General features: G+C 47.1%; 1 protein-coding gene across 1 annotated transcript in view; it reads right to left on the reverse strand.

Annotated features, from left to right (window-relative positions):
* LOC146856222 (transforming growth factor beta receptor type 3-like) overlaps window positions 1–17,559 on the reverse strand; it is a 129,932-nt gene extending 112,373 nt beyond the window's left edge. Inside the window, exon 1 of the mRNA XM_085654283.1 lies at window positions 17,177–17,559. The gene's annotated coding sequence lies outside the window, so the exon portion shown is untranslated. The remainder of the gene's footprint in view (window positions 1–17,176) is intronic.
* Window positions 17,560–21,132: the final 3,573 nt, after the last annotated feature.

Here is a 21,132-nt window from a genome sequence, read left to right on the forward strand (position 1 = left end):
CCAAGACCACAAAATGTCCTTCCTCTACATAACATAAAAGACACTTCCTTCCCCTCGCTCTAGAGACCCCTCAAACAACAATGCCTACGGAAACTCTAGGACATCTGTGAACACTTTCTCGCTGAACCCTTATATATGCATGTAGACTCGAGGGAGCTGTCTCTATATGGCCCTGCCCCTATCCTCCACTGACATCCCTCCACCACCCACCAGGCCAACTTAATCAACCACTTTCTGTACTTCCTACCAGGTTGTCATGACGACTGTGAACTGCTTGCCTTCACCATCGGACTGTATGCATCTCTGTGGACTGTACCATGTGTGTAGGGTATTAACTAATAATTTTAAACGGGTACCCTACATGGAAGCTTTCTTCACGCTGCCCCCAATAGAAAATCTGTGCTATTTTGACAAGGCTACCCATGTCATTCTGTCATGCACGACAGACGCGTACTTACTAGCAGTATACTTATTCCAACTACACTGACATTTCAGCAAAGGCACGGGTTGAGTTAAAGATACAAATATGCGTTCTCTCTACAGATGTACTCACCCTGTGAGTTAATGTGAGAACTGCGATCCACTGTAGAACTGCCACCCACTATAATCTGACACTCCTCTCACCACCTAACACCCAAACCCCTTTACTACATTAAATGCACCTTTGCTCACTTCATCATGCTCCTACTGTCCCCTCTCCTCTGGGTTTCCCTAGCACTACCTGCACACACATCACTCCACTCGCAACATCACCATCCCATCGCCCTCACATTTCATCACACCCTAAAACCCCGCACATTATCGCAGCCAAAGTGCAAAAACCCAACCACAATATCTATTGGCACTAAACAACAGCTGATGTAAACCTTAAATCCCCAAAGAACATCTTGTCGCCTTCCCCTGTGGAATGCTAGATCTGTTGGCAACGAAACCTCCTTCATGACTGACTCTTGCGAACCCCAGGCTCGCTTCACAGCTGCCAAAGAGACTTGGGTCGGTCTGAAAGACTCCGCCACACCTGCAGCACTTCTCTGGAGTGGACATGGTGCTCAACAAGTAAATACTATCATCATCTATTGCCCACCAAGAGTTATGCATTTTCTAAAGAACTGGACACAATCTTTGATCTGCTTTCTATCTCTACATCAAATATCTTTTTTGTCAATTTCAACTTTACACTCAGTAACCATCTACAATACGCCTCCTTCTCTGGCCAATCCTGAATCAACACACATCTTATATCTACCCAAGGCTGGATTGGGGGACCAAAGCATCACTGGAAAAATGTTCAAACCAATCCGCTCCTACCATCTCCTCACACAATCTCTTTCCATCCACCCAATAATTCTCTCTCTCCTCTTTAGTTCTCTCGTCTCTTTCTTTCTCCATTACCCCCTTTCTTTCTCTCTCTCTTGAAGCCTCTCCACGCCTGCTGCAAATTAACACCGTGGGAGCTGGGGATAGGGACAGAGGCACCAGGAGTGGCCCCAGGCTTTCAAAACCGGCCACCAAGAGGTCCAGACCACCGTGGAAATGCCCGGAGGAATAAAAAGCGAGTCCGGCCCTGCAGCTACCTACAGACACGGCAAACACCTAGATCTCACACTCGTGTCTAACACGCTGTCCCACTCCACATCTTCCGTCAACCTTCAATCAGATCACATTGTGATACACGACAGTCAATATTCCGCCTGTACCGCCTCCCCTTACAAAAATAACCGAGTGCTCTTCAAGCCCTCCTCCACCAAACTCATGATGGTGGCAGAAACTTTTGCACAACACACTCTTTATCTTCACACTAAGACACACTTTCAATACTCACAATCCACTGCAGACGCGCATCGCCCTTAGGGATAAACGGGCTTTAGCCACCTCGTGTGTCTCAGCCCGGCCTGCTGCAGCTCGAGCTGCTGTGGGCTCAGCTGAGCAGTGTCTGGAGTCTTATCTCCGGCACGCCCAAGTTTTTCACAGGTCTTTAAAGACCATTTGCATATTTACATACCTCTGTAAACTGGTTACGAGGCTTAGCTTTTTTTCTGGTTCCAGTACCCCCTGGGCCCCCTTACATTTGTATTTATACATTTACTGCTGTTGTGTAAGAATGCATTTCATGAAAAGGAATATAAAGTAGGGTTGCCAAAAATAAAATGCCAGCCATATGTAGCTTAAAGAGCCAGCAAAGGCCTCATCTTGACACTAAACAGGGTTATACATAAAAAAGTATGTATTCATTTGTAATGTGACTTTTACTGTCTTTGTTCCCTTTTATTATTATTCATGGATCGTTCAGGCTGCCCTAGAACACGATTAAAAGTGCTTTCTATTTATATGTGCACAGATAAGTGTTGAAAATACGGCTTTAGGTGACTGGTATTTTTGTACCATCTGGGACATCAAATAATGAGCTGGCAAACCTAATCATAAGACTTGAAGATTGTTGCAGGATCTGCACATTATTTATTTCCTCCACCCTCGATCCCTGATTAATGTCATAACAGCAATAGTTTAACTTATATCAGAAACCCTACACTGCCGTCAATAACAAGCTGAGTTACTTCAAGTGTCTGGGAATGCACCCTGTATTCAGACAACTCACTCCTCATTCTCGCCCTTCACTTTCACATGCACCCTGCACTCACAGCAATCACAATGCACTCACACTGATCACCATCCACTCACACCTTTCACCCACTCACCCTGTACTCACAGTAATTACTCTACACTCACAATGCACTTGCGCCATTCACCCTGTACCCATGTGACACTTAACTCACATGTCCCCCTCACTGCTCAATCTGCATTCTCACTCAAACAAGCCCATCACTAACCATGCATTCATTTGTCCCACTCTGCAGTTACATCCACACCCAAATTCATATGATCACCTCACTCACCCTGCAGTCACTCCTCTTACCCTACTCTCACACTGTCGCACCGCTCACCGTGCACTCACATGGGCAGGCCTGACACCCACACAGCACAGAGGGTTAATGTGCCTCCTACAAAGAACGTGTACCATGCAGATCACAGGACTGAGTGCGATTAAACTACAAAAAAATTAAATGTTTGTCAGAAAGGTGCTATAGAGAGATGAAGTGCCTTGTTGGTGAGTGATAGTGAGGGAATTCATGGAGAAGGAGGAACTGGCGGATGGGGCGCCAAAAAAGCCTGTTGCATTATGTGCGACCAGTGCTAGGGCCAGCCCTGGCTGGGAGTGTTAGGCCCCCCCCCCCGAAGTTCGAGTCTAGTTGCGCCCCTGATCCACTGAGTACCTTTACCCCAAATTTAATAGGCTGACGGCCATAAACTCAGTGACAACAGAGCTCTAAATACCAAGATGAGTGTCTTGCAATATATTGACGCACATATAACATAGCCACAAAATCTACAAGAATCTCCTACCTCAGCCTCAGCACACATTACAATCGTGTGTGCGGGAGGCTTTTTTGTGACATGGATTACAATCAAGAGCCAGGCCCATGGACTGGAGAGGCAAACAGTGTATTTCATTTTTAGGTCTCCCGCCTAGCGTTGCAGTGCGCAGAACTGCTCGCGCAGCGAGAGACCTCTTGTAGGGGGTTTCAAAACTGACCTAGGAATCGCACACGCTCGTGTGTGTGCTTTTCCTTTTGGGACACGCTATTGGCCTTTGCGTGCGTCTTTTCAACAAAGACAGCACGCAATTGGCCAAAAGCGGGCGCATTGCTCCGCCCATGGCCTATTGGTGTCGGTTACCTGCACCGCCGCCATGTGGTTTCAATTATCGTGCCCAGACACGGACGCGATAATTGAAACCACATGTCTCGCTGTGGTGCGCGCGCGCACCACTCGTTTTGAATGAGTTGCCAAGCTGTTGCAAGTGGCAGGCATGAGGTCAATAAAAGCCTTTGATTCATCGACATCGACCCCTATTTTCTCCAATAATGAAAGCTCTTCCCCAGCTATGCTACACATTTTTTCAATCACGCATGCCTGCTAATCACACAACCTATTTCCGGAAAGGAGCTGCCGCCCGTATGGGCATTTTGTAAATGTGTCGCCGGTGCACTCTTCCACCCTTGCCTAATATGGCAGTTTTTCACTCCGAGATGCACGGGAAGGGGCGGATCCTTAGATAACGCCTTTCATATAATGTCCTGGACTCACTGAAGAGCGTCCCGCTGTGTACTGCTGCCGATTAAACTGAGGAAAGAAATGGTTTTACTGCTGTCTGAACCCCGCGTTCAATCCTGGGCGACCGCTCTGTGCCAGCTGCCAGCCTCTGGTTCCCCCGGAGATTTAGAAAAGTCTATATAAAATGCCCTGAAAGAACTCTTCTAAAGAACGAGAACTCCTTATGTCACGAAAATACTTGCTGGCGGCTTTAAAGGTTTTGTTATCTCTTGCTATCAGTAAACCCGTGAAGCTGCAGATACCATGCGAGGCAGGAAGGGTTTCCGCTGCTCATAAAACACTGTTTAACACAGGAAACTGAACCGTGCGCAGCCGCACGCTCCCTGTTCGGAGTCAGAGGGTGCGATGGACCTTTCAGGCGCCGTCAGTGTCCACAGAGAGGAGTCAGCTACCGAGGGGAAGCTGGTCTGCTTCGCAGCGCTGCAGCTCGCACCCACGTGTGGATGCTTTTGCGAGGTGCTTGCATAAAATGACGTTACAAACGTGTCGCAAACACCAGCTCGTGGTGGCGGGGAGAGCAGTCAGGTGCCCAAGGGCAAACCAGAAGAGCCCTGTTTTTTTATACGCTGACTGCAATACAGTCATTTATTTCGGTGGCACGGATTCATAATTCTTTGAACAACTGTTCTCCAGCTCTGCGCCCGTCATCTCTTGAAGCTGGTTGTAGTGTACACAGCAGCCGTAATGGCATTTTAAGCGCCCGTGCTGTGATTAAAATGTTGGTCCACGCAATGGTGCACTTTTAAATTAGCCATTACAGCCTAACGAGCATGCTGTGACCTTTCGGTACTTATGAATTTATATGTATTTTTTCGCTATTCGAATGAATAATGGGGAATGGAATTAACTGTGGGATCAGGTTCATGGGCAAGCTTCTTTTTGCGTTTAGATTAGTAATCGATCCACACCTCGCCATGATGGTTACGGATGTGCTTGTTTGCGTCTGTGATTGGATCTAAAGGGTTTTTTTTTACATTTTCTGACTGTGGGAAAGCTGGCTTCATTGCGTCTTGTGATGTAATTTGACGAGATGTGCTGCTTTGTGTGCTTTCGATATATGTAATCATTGTTTGCAACGGTAATAAATAACACACATACTATTGATTTTTCTTATTGTATTGGCGTACTTTCTCCTGTTTTTTTACTATTGTTTTGGATTGCTTTCTCCTATCTTGTCTCTCGACAAATGTTTCAGTCCTTCATTTGCTTAGAAATAGACTGCTGGGATGAAACCCGTCCGAATGATAGATTAGTCAAATAATCAAAGAAATGTATTGCATTTGCGAATTTCAGTGAGAAACTGTATTGCATATAAGGCATTTTGGCAAAAGCTACAAGCTTTCAAAATGTCTACCAACGTCTTTGTTTTGTTGTATCCATCTTTCATTTTGTTATTTTGCTACTGAAGCTTAACTAACAAGTCACATGTGTTAAACAAGCATTTGCAATGCAATAGGTCTCGCATTTACGAAAGTTTGAGCTAGCGACATTGCAAATAATAATGCCTTTTATTTTTGTTTTAATTTTTAAAACATAAATAAAAGGCATTGTCATTTACAATGCCTATAGGTTAAACTCGCGTAAATGCGAGACCTACTGCATTGCAAATGCTTGTTATCTAGTGTGATTACCTTCAGCTCGTGAGGCTGTGGAGGAGTGGCAGTGGTGGCAGTGATATGATTGTAATGGCACCACAGGACTTTTTATCCTGTCTCACCCAGACAGACTAGTTTACTGGGCTGTCCTGCATTTGTAAATTGATCTGCTAGTTCTCTGCAACCGGGTCCTTTGGCCATCCATGTGGCATATGGATGTCACATGTGTTTAAATACTTCTGTGTACAGGAGTGTGTGGAGCTTGCAAGTCACATGTGGCAATAGAGAACCCAGTTTACCTTTCGAAATTCTAGTGGTACCTATGATGAAGGGCGGAGAGAGACACAGACAGCAGTGTGAATTGCAAGGCTCCTCGAGGACATTCCAGGGGTCCCGTAGAATGGATTTGTCTTTTGGGTGTCAACCTTTGGACATTTCCCCAGCCCTTTTCTGCCCCTATGTTAACTGGAAGAGCCGCATCCCCAGTCTCACAGTGGCAATTAAGTTGGACAACCTAACCCCAATTTTGTGCTCTGGGTTTGGGTCTCCCCTAATCGGAGATACCCAGCTCTACCCACATTCATGGTGCCACCTAGAATCAAAGAATGAAGTCGGACCAGTCTGAACAAAAAAAGAAAAGGTAGGATATGCCCAGAACTAGCCTCAGAGCTGACTGTTCATAACACAAACGCTATCTACAACTTTAATATAAAGATTGATCAGAAACTTCCAACCAGTGTGCCCAGATTTTTCTACCAGAACCCAGGGTCTCTGCGCTAGTGGTGACAAAATCTCTTAAATTCAGTGTTGGAGTAACTACTGTCAACTCCCTTTGCCACGTCCAGGACCAGAAATCTAGGGGGTTCTAAAGGTCAGTCAAGAGAGGCTGTCTTGACCCTCCTTCAAGGGATAGAGCTCACCAATTGCTCTGGTGGGGCTTTGGAGGTGCCCTTGCATGAGGAAGATACTGCTTAGAAGAAGAGGCTGCGAAACAGCTGAGGAGGGACAAACCGAAGCAGTCCGATTCAATTTCACCATCCTTCGACAAAACAACCAGAGTGCCAGAGGATGTATGACAATGACGGAGAGGGACTTCAACCAGTTCAAAGTACTTACAGCCGTGACCAGGGTGTGTACTTAGCTTGTTTGAATACTGTTTTGTTTTTATGATTGAGCAGGAGGAACATCCTAAGGGACAACATCAATCAGTCCACAACCATTGCGACACAGGCTCAACCTCCTCAGCGGATACTGGTACTGCCTCTGCTTAACAGGGGCGTGCCAGCACCTCAGTCGTGGGCCCTGAGCTTACTGGTTGGGTAAGGCAAAAGACAGACATCCTAGCTAAGTGGGCCATGCAGAGCTCACCCTGATCGGGGGTAACACTGCCCCCACTGGCCAACGGAGGCCACAAGTTACTACTGCCCTGGCAAAAGTAAACGAACGAAGAGTGGTGCAAAGAGAAGAATACTATAGGACGGGCGAAGCTCAAAGTGTAGGGGAAGGAATATTTACCAGCTTCGGCAAAGGCTTGGTGGGCCTGGTATATGATGTCCACTAATGTAAGTGGGCACCTTGCACCAGTCCAGACAACGCTTATGGTCATTTAAGAGGTCTTAGACAACCTTAGAAAGCTCTCTAAGTGGTATCTGTGAAGGGCAGCCTTCAGGCTTAGTCCAGAAGGAGTGTAAAGCAACTTGTTTTACCAGAATGCAATCTTATAGAATAGATTAAGTGAAAAACAACCACATAAAGTATTTATAAAAATATGTATTTATTATATAATACTCTCTAACGTTTAGATATCTCCTACCCAGAGATAATTACAATGCACACAATACTTTGCAAAGAAACACAGTGAATAGCACAGAATACAGTTGGCCCTGGGGGGGGGGGACCAAAATATATACTAAGAAAGTGGTATAAGAACCACGACTCAAGTCAAGACAATGTTTAGAGGACGTAGAAGTGCTGTGGACCCAAGGAACCACCCAAGGTGAGTGACTAGGAACCCCACGGAGAGCATGTGCAGTGTGGGAATACGACTGCGTGCTCCGTACAACTCTACTTGTAAGTTGCGGTCGGATTTTTAAAGATTAAAGACCCTTCCCGCTGGACCATGAAGAAACCCCGTGGAAGACAGAAGGTTGGAGAGCCACTCCACCCGTGTATACCCTAGTACCCACGTTACCTACACCAGGGAAGACGGGTGCATACATGTGAAGTGGTGTCGGAAACCGCCGTCGAACCCAATTGAGGACTTCAGGATAGTGCCGCTGTTGCAGAAGAGGAAAGTGTCCGGTGGAATCCAAAGGTGGATTCTAGTTGAAAGGTACCTGCAAGCAGAGAGGACATAGTCTATGTCACTCAAGGGTGACTAGGACACTTGGAAGACGAATGTCTTCCGATGTCGGTGTTGCAGGATGGGTGACAATGACCTTGACTCTGCAGCTGTGAGGACCAGGCGATGCTGAGGAGGACCAGGAGCCATACACGAGCTGTTCCACAAAGGATGTCGAGTGCTGAGGGGTCGGGGTCCGGGTGAAGCACCAACAAGTCTTGGCAAATGCAACCAACGTAGGAAGTGAAGAAGGAGCAATGTCCGGACCAGCAAGTTCCAGGGGACTCACCACAAGCAGGGGAGTCAGGGCAGGCCCGAGCAATCAGGGGAGCCCAAATGAAACAAGTGTGACCCTCAAATGGACCCACAGGCCGGAGGCACTGGGGTCTCGAGAGGACCTCGAGCAGCTCACCAAAAGATGCAGGCCACGATGCACACAATGTGATGTGGATGAAGACTTTGGTCACTGGAGGTGCTTGAGGTTGGGGATACTTGGAGCCTGAAGATCTTCTTGGAAGGAAGCCAACAAGCCTTTGCCACTGCAAGTTGATTGTGTGTACAGGGGTTTGGTTATTGCAATCCCCACAGGGTTACTGGCCTTAAACTTGGTGAGAGGGCAGGGCAGGCCTCTGGAATTGAGGAAAACCACCACCTGTGTTGCACACCCTACGGAGTCCGGAGGAACTCAGGATCAGCAGACCGGTCGACTTAGTTGCAGTGCCTGCAAATGCAGGGGAGTGACTCATTCACTCCAAGGGAGATTCCTTCGGGTGTCTTTGATGCCCACAAGCCTTGGAAGTTTCCTGTATGGTGCACAGGCACAGACGATACAGCAGACTGGAAGGGAGTCGAAGTCAAGCCCAAACGAAGTCCAGAGTGCCCAGACAGTAGAAGAAGTGATATCTGATCTGACTCTTGTCCAACGACGAATCTAGGGACCTACACCCAGGTAAGCCCTTAATTACCATATGAAAATGCTTAGGGTGATTCAGGAAACCCTCCCAGGGGAGGGTCTGGACGGGGGGGGGGGAAGGTTACTCCCATGTCCTTTGTCAAGTTTCGTGCCAGAACGGGAGCCAATGGCTCCCAGGACTGGTTTGAACTGGACTGTGCACAGGGACCCCAAATGTGTACCTCGTGCAGAATGAGTGGCGCTGGCAAGCGTACCTACCCTACCCCAATACACTAATTCCTGTCTGTGAGGTGGTCACACCTCCCTGTGACAGGATGCTGATTGTTGTGCCTTCCCCTGCTCGAGCTTAGCTCAGCAGCAGGAGGACAGAATTGTGTCTCTGATCGGCAGCAACCATTTTGTGCTGTCCGGGTCAAGAAGGCTGGTACCGGGAACACTGAGAGCCTAACGGAGGGCTCTTCCAGTGCTTGGAATCATACCTCCCACACCGTTTACGGTATGTGGGTATGATTCCAACATGTTTAATACCAAACATGATAGGATTTGTTGCTCCAGTTTTGAGATGGTCATCGCGTATTCATGCAGTGCTCCTCTATATAGTATATGGTTGCTTAACTGACAACCCGTGAGAATGGACTCCGTAGGCTGTAGGGGTGTCCTCCTCATGCAGGGGCACCCATCACACTTAGAACCAAGCACCCTGCCTTCAGGATTACAAAGGCCTGCTACAGTGGTGACTTATAGGTTTTAAGTGCAGTGACCCTAGATGAGGAAACCCTATATCTTTAGTAAGTGGTGCAAGCACCAGCTTACACAGGCTGCAATGGCAGGCCTGTCGTTCCATTTTGAATGGTCTCCCATGGGTGGCATAATGCATGCTTCAGCCTATGGGGTAACTATGTCCTGGGTATATGGGTTCCATATACTAGGTACTTCTACGATTACCCCAGTATCCAATCTGGGATGTACCTAAATACTGAACAGAACAATTTAGGGAGAAAGCAGATAGACTGGGGTCCTCATTAGCAGGATCCCAGTCAGACTAGTAAAATACAGCTTAGCACCAGGCAAAAAGTGGGGATAACCATGCAGAAGGATCCTACCTTCCTACACCTGGTCACCTTCTCTCCAATCACCTACTGTACTAGAATCCAGGGAGAGCACCTTAGACTGTTTTGCTTTGTACTAAGAGTACAATTGAGAATTGCTCCATGGGAGCACACCAGGCTGTTGCCCAGACACCACTCTTTACTTGAATACAGAGCAAACACCGTTGCCCTCCAAAACGTATGCACAGTATTGTGTTGTGCAAGAACAGAACAGTACCTTCTCTTTTAAGACAAAGAACCGGCTGAACATTGTGCTATTCATTTCTGTTAGATGATTTATTGAGTGCTCAGTCTTACACCACCTCCCTGGGTAAGCCTTGTATCGCTCTGCTTTGCTTCACTAAGGGTCAGGGTCTAAAGGGGTGTACTAGTGCTGTGTGTTGGGCAAGAAAGTAAGGTTAAGCCACAAGACACCAGCAGTAAAAGAATCAAATTGTCACATTATGAGCCCAGTAACCCCTGGCCCCACTGAGAAGGTTCCACATCATGTTTTATATTGTGTATTCAAAGAGTGGACTACATTATACGATCACATCCAAAAGTCAATTACATAATATTTACATAAATCTTTGTTTTTGTTCGTTCATTGTTTGATCAGCACTAACACCGAGCACAATTTAGAGGTTCATTTTTATAAGTTGATTCTATGCTAAAATATTTTTTGTTGTTTCTGGGCAACTGATTGAACCATTTTATCAAGTTACCTGTTGTTTTATTCAGTCTCTGCAAACACCTGTAGCATTAAATGCTGTCATTACAAATACCTGAGCTGTATTAATGTTAATAAGATTGAATTTAGCACTTTGTGAACCACTTTATCCCATGACCCAAGTTGCAATACGTGTATTGGGTTGTCCTTGTTCATTTTAATGTTCATCATCGATACAGCCACAGCAACAAGATTCCAACAACTAAAAATATGTAAGATATACTCCCTGATGCAGCTCGGCACTGCAAAACCACTCACCAGATCACTGAAATAGTTAATTGGTCAACAACAAACAAATCCGTTTTATTGATTTAGATCTCGTCAGAGATCAACAATATATACAGTCATAAAGAATTACTTAAAAGACTCATAAGAGACGTAAAAAAACTCCACATTTGCATCCTACTAATACATAGGTAAAACAATCAAGTCAATTGGTCCGATCCCCTCTATCTCTATTGAAATGTATTCCCATCTCTCACAGTCTCAGACTCACTCATGGACTCCTACACGCCCCTAGATTTTGAACTTTGAAAACTGAACATTATTTATTCTCCTCAAGCATTGCCCCACTTCCATCTACCGTCGCCAATATGACTAAAGACAACAAGCATTAGCAAAGCCAATTGGTCTTGTCTATTGTCTTAGGCAATGTTTTGTAGCCATATTGTACAGCAGCGCTGATGCATTGCAGTGCGGCTAAAACTAAGTTTAAAAAGCGCTGTGATGCAACCAGGACTAAAGCAGTTTTTTTCAGTGCATTAACGCTAGATGCCCTATAGTCCTTTTTATGGCCTGGGTTGACAGCGCAGGTGCCGCCAGACAATTATGTTATCATCACTAGTGAGGGGCTTTGACTACACCCACATGTTGGGAGCCAGGAGTACATGTCTTGATTGGGCAGAAGTTGTGCGATTCCACAATAAAAGCGTTTGCTCTCCTCACAGCTGTGATCATTTTGTTAATTCATCCAGCAGCCTGAGGTTGAACTTTCGAGGCACACAAATGTCAGTGCAATGCTATTAATGAGTCTTAGGTCACTAAATAATGTATGATGTTTTTTTTCTCTGGCAGCGCGACAGATGAGAGGAGGGAAATCATTAATCTACATGGATTTTTAGGTCTGGCTTGAAAGTGCATTCATAAGTGAGACCTACTGGCACTGCCAATGCTTGTTTATTATTATTTTTAGTAATACAGCACAGCAGCTACAATGCTATACAGCATGACTACAAATCAATGCCAAAGTCAGCAATGCCCATTCTGTACAACATGGCAAAAAACAATGGCAGAGCGAAAAGTCTCATAGGCAAGATCTATTGGCTTTGCCAATGCTGGTTAAGTCTTGGCACAACACCCCTGTGATTCTGAGCAAATTGGTTACTCTCTCTATGCGTGAAAAAGAAAAAAAATATGGCAACAATCCTATCACATGCAGAAAGCAATTGTGCCCATGTAAGAGTGAAAATACACGTGTAAGCATCCATTGCCACAAAAAAATCAATTTCAAAAGAGGAAAAAGGCTTCTTCAAACTGTGTGGCACAGTAAATCAACACAAATGGAAAGAGGTTCAAGAAGGACAACAGTGAAGACTAAAAAATAAAAGAAGTGCATAAATCACAGCGCGATCAGCAGAAGGACAGTGACCAAGCTGAAGCAATCATTAATTGGTCCATGCTCCAGCTGAAAGAAAAGGTAATGAAGCCAGCACACGCTGACCAACTAGAAGGCAGCAAATAAGAGTGACAATGAATCCAACAAATGTTAACCAATGGGTGGACTGCAAGCCTCTTGTTGTGTACAATATCTCTTGCCAACAAGAATGCATGCAGCACACGCGGTGTCATAGGTGAGACCTAAAAACAGAACTGTATATAATTTACTAATAGTGGTATACAAAAAATAATAAACAATCAGGCCACGGCTATGTTGCAGACATCCAACACACTACTCGCTATCGGTTAACCTTCGATCTGCCAATCATAATCTTCTAACTTCTCCTAAGCCACCTTGTGCTTCTTTCAATCCTCAAACTTTTCCCCTTCTAGGCACACTTTATTGGAATATCTTCCCATCCATTGGCCCATGAGGACCAACACAGATTTATGCCGCGCAGGAATACCCTATGCAATTTGAGAAGGCTTTTTTTGGTCATACGTGCACCCATTCTCAGAGAAGGCAAATTTGCACCAGCGCTTCTCGACATCGAATAAGCTTTTGATTCCCTGTCGTAGAAGTACTTGTGGAGGATCTTGCGGAAGGTAGGCCTTGGTGAGCGTTATCTAAAATTGGGTGCAACTATTATAGACCGACCAGACAGTGAGAGTGGGTGGGATGGTGTCACAGTGGTTCTCCCGACACTAAGGAACCAGACAAGGCTGACGTCTATCACCCCGGCTATTTGCGCTAGTAAAGGAGCCGACCCAGTGGTTTGCCACCTCTGGGATGTGCTGTGAGGCTGGGGAATCGAGATTGGGGAGAATACACAAGTGGTCTCCCTCTATGCTGATGACGCTTACTCCATATACGCCAGCCTATATACTCAGTTCCCATTACGCTAGTAGTCCTAGTCAAATTTGGCGAGGTGCCTGGATTGCATGTTAACTGCTCCAAATCCAAACGAATTGGCTGCCTGGCTGCAAAAAGACCCTTCCTCAATAAGATCTTCCCTGGGAAATGAACATTGTCAAGTATTTGAGGATCAGACTCAAACATGGTGCACCGGAGTTTGAGGCTGCAAATATAGGTAGGGTACTGTAAGCGCTAAAACCATCAGTAAAATTCTGGAACACCCTCCACTTATCTTTGATGGGGGGAAACTGGCATTAGTTAAAATGATAATCTTGTTAAGTATGGTAAAAATAACATAAAGGAGCAATCACTAAGGCCCTACGGAGCGGGTTGACCGACGTGTCTCCCTAACTCGCAAGCAAGGGGCGTGGCGGCTGACCACGGGCCCACACACCTCACAATCACAGAACCTGCCTTGTACCCTTCTTTCATTCCTTTCCCTTCTGCTTTCTTCTTACATCTGTTTCTTTTCTCGCTCTCACTAAACCACACCAGATGGGGTTAGCTAAGCATATGGTTCAAACATGTTGCACAAACCTCGAGAGGCTAACCTTGTACAGAGACGCTGATGTCTTGTTTATAAAATCAATAAAATACTTTGAAATCAAAAAATGATAATCTTGCCCTGATGCCTTTATATTTTATTATCCAGAGGACCCTCTTTGAGATACCTAGAAAATACTTTGTGGAAATGGATACATTAATAGTCAAACTTCTGTGGGACTCAGGGAGGAAATGGGTTAGTCTGTCTACTCTTAAGCGTACATGGAGTGAGGGAGGTCTCAAGTTACCAAACCTGGAGCTCTACGATCTTGCAGCTGAAATACAGCGTTGGATTGGATGGACAACCTTGAGAATTGTGAATCCAGATTGCTGAGGGGTACTTGTAACGACATTCCATTGCTGGAACTATTAATGATAGGTGCGAAGGTTCCGGCTTCCATGCCCAACGAGGTCAGACAGGTTTGCAGGACGAGAGAGAGAGCGGTCCGACTGGTATTGCCTAGGCCCCTATTTGCATCGGACATGAATATTTGGGCACTACGCCCATTCTCGCTTATCGTGCAGTCGATGATGATAGATGGGTGGTGAGGGGGTGGCTGTGAGACCTTGCGGGACATATACTCCAATGGTTGCTTTATCACTGACAGACGCCACAGAATAATTCCGATTCGGAACAGGTTAATTCCTACAATTTGTAAAAATAGCCGCAACGGCCTGTGGAATATGGCACTCTTTCCCAGAGCACCTCCCCTCTGACATTGGTAACTCTGTTGAATTTGGCAGTGGGTCGAGAATTGAGTTCACACATTTAAAGGGCATTGAGAGAGAACTTGCCTCTGGCAGAACTACCGCTACAAGCCAAATGGCATGAAGTGTTGGAGGCGCCATTTACGACCAGAAATGGGAGGGAATTCACGAGGGGGTGATGACCACCTCTTTTAATTTGAGGTTCAAATGAATTCTCACCCCTAGTGCTTTGCATGTAATTTAGTACACGCAACCCTCCTCCTGCCCCCGCTGCACCGGGGTGGATGTGGATTTTATGCACATGATGTGGGGATGCCTAAAATAGATGAATATTGGGAGGCGGTATTGAAGTCCCGGAAAGCAACCACTGGTTGGTCCAGTCCCAGTGATATAGGGCAATGTCTGTTAGGACGGATTACAATAAAGGAAAAGAAGAAACTGAGTAGGAAGTCTGTAGTGATTGAGTCGATGGGCAGCTCCTAAGTAGCACTTCCCCAAAAGCACAGGAACACGAACTGGCAGACTGCTGGGGGCGACCGATGTATAGGTCACTGGTGGGGTCAAAGATGTCAGTTGCCTTAGGTTGACTTGAGTTAATATGTACCTTGACGTAGCTTGAGGATTGATGAGGTAGGTGATAGATGCAGGTTCGCTTCAGGATCGTCGCCAAAAGCTTGTAATGATTGAGTCGGGTACACAAGATGGGTTTCAGGTAGTTTTATTCAAGAGGGTACAATAGACCAGATCTAGTCCATATCAAGACCCCACCAGGAGCAGCCAGCATGCTGCTCAGCCCAGCCAACTGTGAAGATTTGACTCCCAACATCCTGTAGAATGACATCCTCACAAGGCTCCACAGAGAGAGCAAGAATAACATTGGAGTCAAGATACAACAAAGTCCCTCCTCTGGGCCTCGAACTGGTCAAACCCAGGATTGCCATTCGATGGATGGCCACAGTAGCTCCGGTGATCGCAGAATGGATGAGTGATATGGCTGAGTGGGCGAACGCGAAGGAGTTGCACATGCGTAAAACGTGCAGGGAGAATAAACTTGCAAATGACTTACAAGCATGGGTGGCAATGCTCTCAGAGCTACTGGACCCCGGATAACCTACCCTCTTGAGCATGGTGGTAGAATGGAGTTAGAGAGCGCATGATGTTTAACTGAGGAAAGGGACAAAGAGGGTTCCACAGTATTATCTTTAATGAGGAGAATGTACCATCTTTATGCCTTCTACAACGCACATGGTTTGTTACGTGGTGTTAAATCCAGCATTAGGCAAAGTTATTGAGGCTGCGGGGAGGGGAGGAGGAGCTAGGCTCTTTGTCATTTTACATCGACATTGTGAAGTGTTCTTACAGTATGCCAATATTGTACTGTTTGTTGTATAAATCCCAATAAAAACTTAGACAAAAAAAACATTTTCCCATTCATCACTGGGTCTCAGACTCACTCAAGGACTTTAAAACTACACTGAGGGGACTTCTATCACAACGAGATACAAACCTGCTGTAGTGAACATCTGTAGATAACATACAATCCATTGCCTAGATGCCTACTTTGGGTGATGGGGTAATATTCTTCACCTACATATCACCCATGCCAATCGCACTCTGATAATCACCTATTTTATCATGCAAACAAACCCCAAACTTTCTTGACCAGTTTAGGTTTTCGGTACAACATTTCTGGTCAATATGCTATGATGCTGTTGCTAAATACATAAAAATGTGTTTTGCACACTTACAATTTAAAATAGGACACTCTTCGTATTATCTACCATTATTATTCACTGTCGCATTCAGATCTACCTCGATTTATCGCTGTTGACATCAAACCAAATGCTGCTATGTGTGTAGAGTGTTCTCACACCCGGCTCGGTAATTGTTGTACTATTTAGCAACTAATTAAAGAAATGCTGCCTTCAATTTGCACTTTTACTGCTGTTATGATCTGCACTTCCTGTTCACCTCTGACGTAATTTCCCGTTTCAAAAGGCAATTTACAAAATGCAGGAGAGCCGAAGTGAGAACAAGGCTCGCAGAGAAGTTCAAAATAAGACAGGTGGAAAACATTGTTTGGTTCTTAAATCTGATCCCAAAAGGTGTCCTTCCGTCATTACTAGAAAGAAACAGGCGTTCTGTTTTTTAACGTGCATATCCGCTTAAGGGAAGGAGGCGAGTTCGAGTGTCCTAGGGTACCTGGACGTTTGCTATTTTTGGTACACCAAATATTGTGGTCAAATGGGCAAGAATGATGGATGTTTCTGCTGCACCTGACAGCTCATGCCTTCTCCTATTTTCCTATTCGCCGAATTATTGTGGTATTTTAGTCCTAACCAACATTGTATTAATATGTACATATGCCCTAAACTTCTTTATTTTACACCTCTGACGTCGCGCCTTTGCACCCCCTCTCTACATCGCTTTCCTCGTCTATCTCACACTTTACCGTCGCTCTCTCTTTCTTCCCTTCTTGGGCCACTGGGGTCATTGTTTATGTTCCAGTTTACCTTGCGGTGTTGCACGGAGGCGGTGTGCTCCCCGGACTTCAGTAAAGGCTCTCACCTCTTGCTGAGCCGGAGACGCTCTGTGCTCCCTCTTGTGACCGTGTGATCGAGTCTGTGCTCCCAGAGTGCTGCTCGCTGCTTCTGTGACCCCCGTGCGCTGGGCAGACCCCTGTGGCGCTGCTCGGTGACACCGTACGCCCGAGTGCGCTGCGTAGAGGATGCGTGTTCTTTAGTGCGCCTCGGTGTACTACGCCGGGTGTCCGTGCTTCTTAAGAAAGCTATACACAGTTTGTGTTTCCTGGTGCAGCCCACTGCCTTCGATTCTTGGCGATCGGGGGGAGCGTTCTATGTGCTCTACAGTTCACTCCTCCCCTGTGAGCTGCTCGGATCTCCACACCCTGCACTGCGACCCCTGCCTGCTCTTCAAGGTGACAATGCTCCGGGTGCTGTTCCGGCGATCCGGAGACTTGCACCAAGGCTGTGCGCTGACCGAGGTGCTACAATATTTCTGCAACCCCCTGCATCGCGGAGCTCTGTGCTCCCGCTGCGCTGCTCTGAGAGGCTCGTGACGCAGCGGTGCCTCGAGGCCCCCAGATACGCCGTTCAGAGGCGCTTCCGTGAGCTGCACCAATGCTCACCCTGGCCAGAGTGCCACAATAGGTCTGTGCTCCCTGGTGTGAGGCCCTGGTGCTCGGGTATGTTGTCAGGGGCCCCAGAAGCTACACCCGGGGTTCTTCATTGGCTAGAGTAGCACTGTGCTCCTGGGAGCGCTTCTGTGAAGCCTTCCCTCGCTGCTGGGGCGCCCAGAGACGATACTCCCCTCTATGCTCTGCAGACTTTGTGCTCTCCAGTGCACGGCTAAAGGGTTCAGTGGTATGTATGCCCAGGGCTTTAAGTGGGATGAAAAAACTGGGGTGTGGGGGTCTCCTAAACGGGCGTGGTCAGTGTCATTAAGGGTGTGGCTTAAAATCACGTAAACAGAAAATCTGTGCTTACTTAGCATAGTGTGCCGCCTGACTGGTATTTGGCTGCTACTGTCACTGCTTCCAGATATATTATGCAAGTAATTACACCTACAACAAGCCAGGACTATTGGCTTTGTCAATGGTTAGGTGCATAAGATAAATAAGCAACAACTATGGATTTGTTGTATAGGACTTTGGAAATGCTTCAGTTCTGAAATGATGAGACTAAGAAAGAACTATAACAAGTCTCTTCGAAGTTACATCAAAGGGTGGCACTGCTGCAGAACTAATATTTATTTTTTCATATAGGGTGAGGGCAAAACTGGAGAGCCCTATAGGAAATCCGTGATCGTCGCAGCACCTGCTGTTTAGCACCGGCAGGACCCGGCCCACTTAAAGCCATGCATGTGCCGTCATGGGCGCTGTGCTCTCAGCTGCGCTGCGCGGAGCTCTGCCCATCCAAGGCTCGCCCTCTAGAACCGTGCGCTTTTCTAAGGCTCGGGCTCCCTTTTGCTCCCCTCGGTCTCATACAGAGGCTGGACGCTGCCAGACCTCCGCACTCTGCATGTGGGTATATGTAGAGATTTTACTCCCCTGTGTGTGTAAGACAAATGCCCCGATCCCCACCACGGTGCCCCACCAAGAGGTTCTATGCTCCCTGCTGTGTTGCACAGATGCCAGGAGCTCCGTTGTGCACTGCGAGGGGGCTCGTGTGTTCCTGCTGTGTTGCACAAATGCCCTGATCTCACCGGTGCGCTGCGAAGGGGCTCTGTCTTCCAAGTGTGTTGCACAAATGCCCTGATGTCACCGGTGCGCTGCGAGGAGTCTCGAGTGTTCCTGGTGTGTTGCACAAATGCCCTGATCTCACCGGTGCGCTGCGAGGGTGCTCGTGTCTTCCTGGTGTGTTGCACAAATGCCCTGATCTCACCGGTGCGCTGCGAGGGTGCTCGTGTGTTCCTGGTGTGTTGCACAAATGCCCTGATCTCACCGGTGCGCTGCGAGGGTGCTCGTGTGTTCCTGGTGTGTTGCACAAATGCCCTGATCTCACCGGTGCGCTGCGAGGGAGCTCTGTCTTCCAACTGTGTTGCACAAATGCCCTGATGTCACCGGTGCGCTGCGAGGGGTCTCGTGCGTTCCTGGTGTGTTGCACAAATGCCCTGATGTCACCGGTGCGCTGCGAGGGGGCTCGTGTGTTCCTGGTGTGTTGCACAAATGCCCTGATCTCACCGGTGCGCTGCGAGGGGGCTCTGTCTTCCAAGTGTGTTGCACAAATGCCCTGATGTCACCGGTGCGCTGCGAGGGGTCTCGAGTGTTCCTGGTGTGTTGCACAAATGCCCCGCTCTCACCGGTGCGCTTCGAGGGGGCTCGCGTGTTCCTGGTGTGTTGCACAAATAGCCTGATCTCACTCGTGCGCTGCGAGAGGAGCTGATGTGTTGCACAAACGCCCGGAGACGCCTGCCCTGATCTCACCAGTGCGTTGTTATTGGGCTCTGTGCTTCGTGCGCTCTGCTCCCCGTTGCATGTTGAAGCGGCTCTGTGCGCCCAGAAACATCGAGCAGGCGCTAGGTCGCCCTCAGTATACGGCGCCGGAGGCCTCTGTGCCCCGGTGTGCTGGTCACGACGGTGGCAGCGAACATTGAGATATAATATTCAAAGCGCTGGGACCTCGTGGGCTGAGCCAGGGATTATCCGCAGACTCCAGATAGGCCAGCATCGTATTACATGGGCTGTTTACGAATGATTCGGGAACATGCTTTTCTCTCGCTGTGAACTAGACGCACAGGTGAGTGTCGGGTCACAGATCAACAAACACCGTGGAGGTGACTGGAGGCTCTGAGAGCCTTTACATTCTCTCTAAACCCAAATTTCAATATATATTTTGCAATATTTTAGCATTCCAAAAATTGTACACATCGTTGCCTCGGGCCAAGCAACCCCAACTCCATCTTCTGTGAGACCTAACACCGCCATGAGTCCAGGGCCGGACTGGGACCCCAAAGCAGCCCAGGCAAATTTAGTCAGACCAGAGGCGTTTTAAGGCATGGGCAAAGTGGTCTCTGGCCCGGGGCCCCAGACATTCAGGGGCTCCCCTGATAGAGTATCAACAGAAAACATCTCTTGGAGGAATCAACTCATTCAGGTATATCACACTCCTCTTTCTTCACAATCAAACACTCCTCAATGCCAGTCTTAAAGGGACCCAAAAGGAAATGATAGAAAATCGTTTCATGAAACTTTCAATAAAACCCAATTATGTAAAATTCATATAATCTCTAGTGTGGAATTGAAGGAGGACGTGGGACGATTAAATCACGGATAACTGGAAAACACCATAAACGATGGAAATGCTATAGGTGTGGTTGTCGGTACCTTGAGAGATTTGGAGGGCTGTTTAGTCCCCACTACCACGTCCTGGAACTTGGACGTTGAACATTTTATAAAGGCTCTTTCAAATAATTTCGGACCAAACAACAACTTGTTCATCATGGTTAGGATCTACTCATACCCACAGGAATCACACTCTCTAGTACAGGAGCGAAGGGCAGTATGCCTATGTAACATTCACGTAATTATCACGTGAGATCTAGCAACATTGGCATCTCGACGTGTAGGCCCCTAACATCTATGGGAGCAACAAAATAAAAAAGTTTGACATAAAAAATTAAGGATTGATCTGCAACGACCAGCTTTTGTCGGCATCAGTGTGCCTCACCTTAATAAGATATAGGCGAACACTGAGAATTCGTTTTGAGGGATATAATAATTGCAGTAGCGGCTCGTAGAGGGAGTTCCATGGGGCAGTGAGGCGGGGTGGGCGAGGGACAGGGTGCAGGGTAGTAAACTCCAGCTCACGGCCGACCGGAGTAATGTAAAGGAAAAAAACAGAATTTCATTGCGCCCGCTGGAACGCATTTGGCGTTTCAGCGCGCGCAATGAAATTCGTTTTATTTATTTTTTTCTCTACATTACTCCGGTCGGCCGTGAGCCGGAGTT

Source organism: Triturus cristatus, chromosome 4_1 (genome assembly GCF_964204655.1).
Source record: "Triturus cristatus chromosome 4_1, aTriCri1.1, whole genome shotgun sequence".
NCBI classification, from domain to species: Eukaryota; Metazoa; Chordata; class Amphibia; order Caudata; family Salamandridae; genus Triturus; species Triturus cristatus.